This window comes from Dermacentor silvarum, chromosome 3 (genome assembly GCF_013339745.2).
Source record: "Dermacentor silvarum isolate Dsil-2018 chromosome 3, BIME_Dsil_1.4, whole genome shotgun sequence".
In the NCBI taxonomy this organism is placed as follows: Eukaryota; Metazoa; Arthropoda; class Arachnida; order Ixodida; family Ixodidae; genus Dermacentor; species Dermacentor silvarum.
In genome coordinates, this window is record NC_051156.1 from 22,258,888 (window position 1) to 22,265,672 (window position 6,785).

Consider the following 6,785-nt stretch of genomic DNA (forward strand, 5'->3'; position numbering starts at 1 on the left):
CCAGTTGTTACTCAAGTTTCAGCTATCAAGGCCTTATGGCACGTTCGGACATTATCTGAACTGAGTAAACGCCACAGATTGCATAAGTTCTCAATACATTTTCACAGCTTCCTTCACCTTTAGTTTTTAATTAAAGCCAGCATTTCTCTTGTGACCATCTTTAAAGAGCTTGTAGTAATGTATACCTAACATAAAAGATGGGTGCTTTGTAGTGCTAGCATGCTCTGTCCTAGAGTATATTGTTGTATGGAAAATTTGCCGACACACAAGCCCGACAAATGCCACATCAAGCATTGGTGTTTGCTATTCCGCCTGGTGTTTAAATTTTACAGCATGTACACATTTTACCAGTGCACCACTAAAAAGAGTTCAAAGCTCTTCCTGAAAACTCTCACAATTAAGCACTTATCACACTCAATTTCCCAAATAAGTGGTTTGCTGAAAAATATACAGGTATACAAGCATAATTAGACAATGAAGAGTGTGGGTAGGAGCACTTTATTTTCAGCACACATGTATTTTTGATGAACTGCTTCTATACTGGTGAAATCTGTGCTTTTAATAACAGTACACCATGCTGCTTCATCACTCCATGCCAACTGCAAGTATCCTGTACCAGGAAGTCAAACCAACACGTGGGATGTTCAGTCTGTGAAAATAAAAACGAGTTTGAAACGTTGACGTGTAAAAAGTAAAGCACACTCAAGAAAACAAACACAGCACAAGAACAAATCCAACGAATCAGAATTACATTTGAGAACAAACATATAGTTTCTATGGCACAGTGAAGAAACCTTATTCCTCCGACGTTTTTTTTTTTTTGTTTTTTTTGTGAGAAAAGCTGAAAGTGCACGTGTTATATCCCATTTTGTGTATCTTTCACCTTTTCACACACAAAAAGAGATGTCGTCTTAACGTGCCCAACTGTCTTTGCATATCCATTTCTCTGCTCTCACACCCTAATACCTACAGTTAAAGGTTGTAGTAATTCTTAGCTTGAATGAATCAACACCAGCTACGTGCACTGTGCTACTAAACGTGGCAATGTAATTTAAGTGCATGCACAGCACATTCATGTGCTATATACGTTTGCTCTTGAGTGTAGGTAAGATAAATAAAAGGAAGGCATGTTGATAAGAATGGTCCTTGATGCGCTATGCAGAAGTGCTCTCCCATTTGGACAGAAGTTAAGTGCAACCGCAATGAACAAGAAGACAACATATACAGCATTTCAAATCTAGAGACTCGATGTGCTGGAGATTTTTCTGAACTCACGGTAAAAAATCTAGGTGCTAAAGGTGAACATATATAAACAGGTCTCTGCTCAAACTGGTAATGCTATGTGTAGCTTAGTTTTACAAAATATGCCCTACCACTGGTCTCCCAAGCTGAGGCTGCAGTCCAGTTGCAAATGGAGATCACTCAATTATGTCTAGGGCACACTTGAGCAAAATGCAGACAAAAATTACTGCACCACTGAGAATGTACTAGAGGCTTCAACAAAGCAGCTGATAGCCTGCATGGACTGGAGCAAGAGAAGTGCGTTTTGGGTCTAGGTGTGCACAGCTTACAGTTCCTCGTGGGCACTATTTAATATATTTTAGATATTTCACTTACTTCTTGGTTTCAGGCAATAAATATAATGTATTTTGCATCCTTTCCACTGGTAAATACTCAAACCCAGGATACCACAGGTCTGTTTCTGGCATCTGATTTCTTCTCAGAAATCTACCCCTCTAAAAAAAATTTCACAGGTACTTAACCCCACCCTCTCTTGAGAAGAGCCTGGTTTTTTAACTTAACAATGCCACTAATTACACAGTGACTCCTTGCGATGTGATGTACGTAAGCACTTTAAAAGGACAGGAAAATTTAATAGCAGTATGACAGGTACACAACAAAGCAAAGGATAAACCATCACACACGCTGCCATCAATGTTCATGTCTCCATTTCAATGTGGATGTTTTTATCAGTGAAGATGTCATTAAAATGAATGTCATAATATCACAATAGCAAAAGCAAATGGGCAAGGGTCCTTGCATTGTGAACTGACAAATGTGCTTTAGTATGTTTCACCGTAATACACAGTGTTTTGCAGTGAAGCATACTAATAGCGGCAAGGGTGAACCTATCACGTAGGGTTTAGGCAAACTACAGTACACGTATCCTGCAGTGAGGATTCTTCTGTATTGCGGTAAAGCATATTGATAGTGAAAAACTTGGCATGTAAAGATTTAGCCAACAAAAGTTGTCGAAACATCATCCTGCCGCAAAAATATGCTTTGTTGAGACTATAACGTTGAGTCTGGAAAGGTTCGTCGCTGGCTGAAACCCTACACTCCCGATTCGTGTGACTATCGGTATGCTTCACCGCAATACACAAACTGCGGTGATAAACAGTGGTCGAACAGGCTGGTGCAAACGTTTCGACAAGAGAGCTTGCCTTAACCAGCTTTTCTTGGCAGTTTTCATACATGTGAGTACACCTGCCAATACACTTATTACGCTCCTCGGCGCGCGTAATGCGATGGGAGACGGCGAGTGCGCGCGTACATAGTTAAGGAACACATATTACATGTCCCGTGATAGCGGCCCCTTTTCACTTTTGATATGCTTCACTGTAATAATTTTTGGGTAAGCTTCACCGCGTAACACAAGTCTACTGCGGCGAAGCTGACTAGGAAGCCGATTCATTCAACGCATCTTACGAGGCAGGTCCGCTTATCACGCTTGGCAACGTTTGAACACCACACTTACTGCATTCATTTCTTTATAGTTATTTTAATTGTATTGTCATAGGGATCCTGCATCTCGCAGTAGCACGCTGATACTGCGTCATAATCGTTCTAACTGCATGAGGACAGCGTGTAGCTGGTAAGCGTGCATGCTACAGGCACGGCGGCACTGGCTCTTGTTGGGAAACTTCAAGACGCTCTTTCGCGCAGTAATGCCATTTGTCTTATTAAAAAGAATGCAGGTGATGACTAAATGAAATGCAGCAAAGCTGTAGAAAAAGCAGTAGCAAAGCTGTTCGACCATCTCGCGCAAAAACGCGATTTAACATGATCTGGCGGAACAGCTCACCATGTCAGGATTTCCTTACGTCCTCGTTTTTTCATGCATCATTCACTGAACCACACTACTGGATGGTTCTGTACACGTACTAACGATCCTGACGGAGGATCAGCTTTATAGCTTTATATGGGATGCCCCGGCCCATTCCACGGGCCGGCTGCAATTTGACGCGGCCATGAGGCAAAATATGCGCGCAAGATAACTAACGGCAACACATCAAGCAGCTGACAGCCCCAACCTTTTATTACATGCATATAGAGGGAAAAATTGATTACTTACGCTGTAAGAAGGCACGGAATACGGACCGCTTCACAACGCGACCGACCCCGAAAAACGGCCGCCATGAAAATAAACGGATGTGACATCATGGGTTATAGCGAACGTTACGTCATGGGTGAACGCAGACGTTTTGGACACCTTTTGCCTGCTGCGACCCGGTCGCAGTAGTCACGGCATTTTTTTATTTTTATTTGTTCGAAAAACAATGAGGTGTGGTTAGCTTACCTGCTGTGATGGAATAGTTCGGCACGTATGTCTGTGTGCAGTCAGGTGGTAATAAATGTCAGAGACGCACGAACGAATTTAAACGAACATTTATATAACATGATGGGACTGAAACAAGACAAACACTAAACACAGCATACAGAGCAAAAGTCTACACGTCAAACACGTCTACACGAGGTCCTACGCGCAACGTTCGAGAGAAGAGCAAATAGGCCTCACGGATTCAGTACTGATGTCGTCGATCGGCGGTAGGTCGTCTCAAGCAGTCGCGACGATTTCTGTTGATGGACTAACGCACGATGACCCTCGTGGGAGGCGAGCCAAGGCCGGATGACAGCACGGGTCTTCAAATGAGGCAGGCGACGGCCCACGGCTGCATTACCGTGGCCAGAGCACTCGAACGGGTGTCAGGCGGGTGGCTTCCACCGCCACAACTCCACATGCCACCTCGAGCAAGAGGCGGCCTCCAAGCAAAGGCCTCAGTTAGGCCTCGAGCAAAGGCCTCGGTTAGGCCTCGAGCAAAGGCCTCGGTTAGGCCTCGAGCAAAGGCCTCGGTTAGGCATCGAGCAATGGCCTCGGTTAGGCCTCGCCCCGGACACAGCCTGAAGCTGCTCCACAGGCGGCAACGAGCAGGCAGCAGCCAGGCCTGCTCCAAACGGCGTCGCACCAGGCGCCACTCCGCGTCTGCACCGACAGGCAGGCGCGTTGTCCTCAGGGCCGCCTCAGGTACCGCGGCAGGAGCTCCCGGAACAGCGCACTGGTCCTGCGTCTTCCAGTCACGAGCCCGCTCTGCCCGTTCGGCACCCGCGTCTTCTTCTTCCTTTTTCTCTTGCTTCGTTTTTTTAGCGCTGCCAAGCGCGCAAGCTGCCCCTGATGATGATGTCCCCAGCACATGGCTCGTACCCACTTTGAAACTGTCCCTAGCTCGCCTTCTTCTGTTTCTTCATTCTTCATTCACATGTCTCGATAGTTGTCAAACCGTCCACGCACATACACAACACTGATAAGGTCACTGCACTACAATTATCCCCCCACTTAAGAAAGTTGTTTGGGGAACAACTTGTCCACAGTGCACACAACTAAACAACATACACAAACATGATTTGCACGCTGCTGTACACATTTGTCCAAGAGTACGTCATATACGGCTAAGATAGTCGGCACCTATGTTGTCTGCCCCTTTGATCTAGTCCACCGCGAAATCATATTCAGTAAGGAGCATTGATGCTCTTCCAAAAGCTTATTAAACTGGTCTATCTGCTGAAAGCTCAAGTCTTTCACTACGGCAACATTTTTAGGGGTCTCTCTCTGGTGTAGAGTTATAAATGGGATTTCACGTTCTTGTACAATATCCGACTCGACGGTAATTGCGGCGCACTGCTGGTTGGGTGGTTTCCTTTCCCTTTCCTCGTACTTTTTAAGCAGATTGATGTGGAATAGGCTCACTCGCGAACCGAGGTCGATAAGGTAGTCATAGTCGTTTCGTTTTTCGACCACCGTGAAAGGACCCTTCCATGTCAAGATTAGCTTGTTCTTCTCTGATGGAAGGAGCAGTAACACTTTATCACCTGCAACAAGCTGTCTGGCCCTTGACTTTCTGTCATAGTACTTCTTTTGGGAAGCTTTTGCTTTCTGGAGCTCTTCATGAGCCATTTTGCATGTGTCCTGTAACCTTCCCTGGAGCTCTACGACATATCCGTACGTCGTCTTGGTCTCGGCGTCGAGATTATCGCCAGTCCATAATTCCTTAAGGATGGACATCGGTCCCCGCACAAATCTTCCATACAGGAGGTCAAATGGCGAAAACCCCAGGCTTTCTTGTGGGACCTCTCGGTAGGCGAACAGCAATGGGGCTAAGTATCTATCCCATTTTTAGGGCATTCTTGACACATGCGTCGGATCATTTGTTTAAGCGTCCCATTAAACCTTTCCACGAGACCATTCGCCATGGGATGGTACGGCGTTGTGGGCAGTTGTCTAAATGACAGTAGTCGCCCAGTTCCTGCATTAGGCTGGACGTGAAAGACTTGCCACGGTCACTCACTATCTCACGTGGAACACCAACACGGGAAAACATTTCTAGTAGACCTTCTGCCACCCGCTCTGTCTCAATACTTGGCAATGCTACCGCATCGGGGTAGCGTGTCGCAAAGTCGATCATGGTCAGTACATATCTATTCCCTTTATCGGACGTTGGCGACAACGGACCAATAATGTCGACTGCGACTCGTTGGAATGGTGTCCCAACGATGGGCATATTCCCTAATGGCACGCGACCTACAAGGTGCTTTGGCACAGTTCTTTGGCATATGTCACACAATTTTACGAAACGTGTAACATCCGCCTGTACCCCCGGCCAATAAAATTCCTCAAGGACACGGTCTATCGTCCTCTTTTGTCCCTGATGTCCAGCAAGTAATCCTTCATGCGCCATCTTCATCACTGTGCAACGGAGCTTCTTCGGAACCACAAGTTGCTCCAAGTCCCGTCGTTCTGCAGTCTGGTAGCGCCGGAAGAGGATGCCACGAACCAACACGAACTCGGTTACAGCTTGCTTCTTGGACGTGCTTCTTTTGTCCAATGCTGCGAAACAAGCTTCTAGTGTGGGGTCCGTGCTTTGCAACTTCCGCATTTCCTCCGGGCTGATGTTTAACGGGTTGACTTGTGGTGCGGGTAGTTGTTGCCGTTCTTTCTTTGTCCCTGCAGCAGCTGTCATTCCGTCTTCGCGTGAATCTTTCGCACTGCGGATTGACAATTCTGAACTTGCTTGCTTGCACTTAGCATCGTCAATCGGGTAGACGCCTTCAACGTTGCCTAGTACAACGTCGTATAGAGGATTCTCCATGCAAACTACACGAACGTGTCCCTTGAAAATCGGAGAGTCAATGTACACCTCCGCCTCTGGCAATTTCTTTGCGGATCGGTCTAATAGGCGTATTATGCGGGTACTACCCGTCAGTTTGGAGTTCGGAACCAGGGACCGTTTCACTACGACTGTATCACAGCCGGTATCTCGCAGGATGGTCACCCTTTTCCCTTCAAGCTGACCCATTACCGTCGGCATTGCTTTCGACACATCTGCACACGTTGTACCACTCTGAGCAACGTAAAGAACGTCGTGATCGTCTTCCGCACTTGGTTGGGCAAGTTCCTGTTGTTTTTCCTCTTCACCTTGGATTTGTTCCGGTCGTAAGAGAGAGCATGA

At 46.3% G+C, this 6,785-nt stretch overlaps 1 long non-coding RNA gene across 1 annotated transcript; it reads right to left on the minus strand.

Annotated features, from left to right (window-relative positions):
* Positions 1 to 482: 482 nt before the first annotated feature.
* On the minus strand, positions 483 to 3,430 carry LOC125944188 (uncharacterized). The gene is made up of 2 exons (XR_007466185.1): positions 3,356 to 3,430; positions 483 to 649 (listed from the first exon to the last, which is right to left on the minus strand). It is a non-coding gene; the product is annotated as an uncharacterized LOC125944188 (long non-coding RNA).
* Positions 3,431 to 6,785: the final 3,355 nt, after the last annotated feature.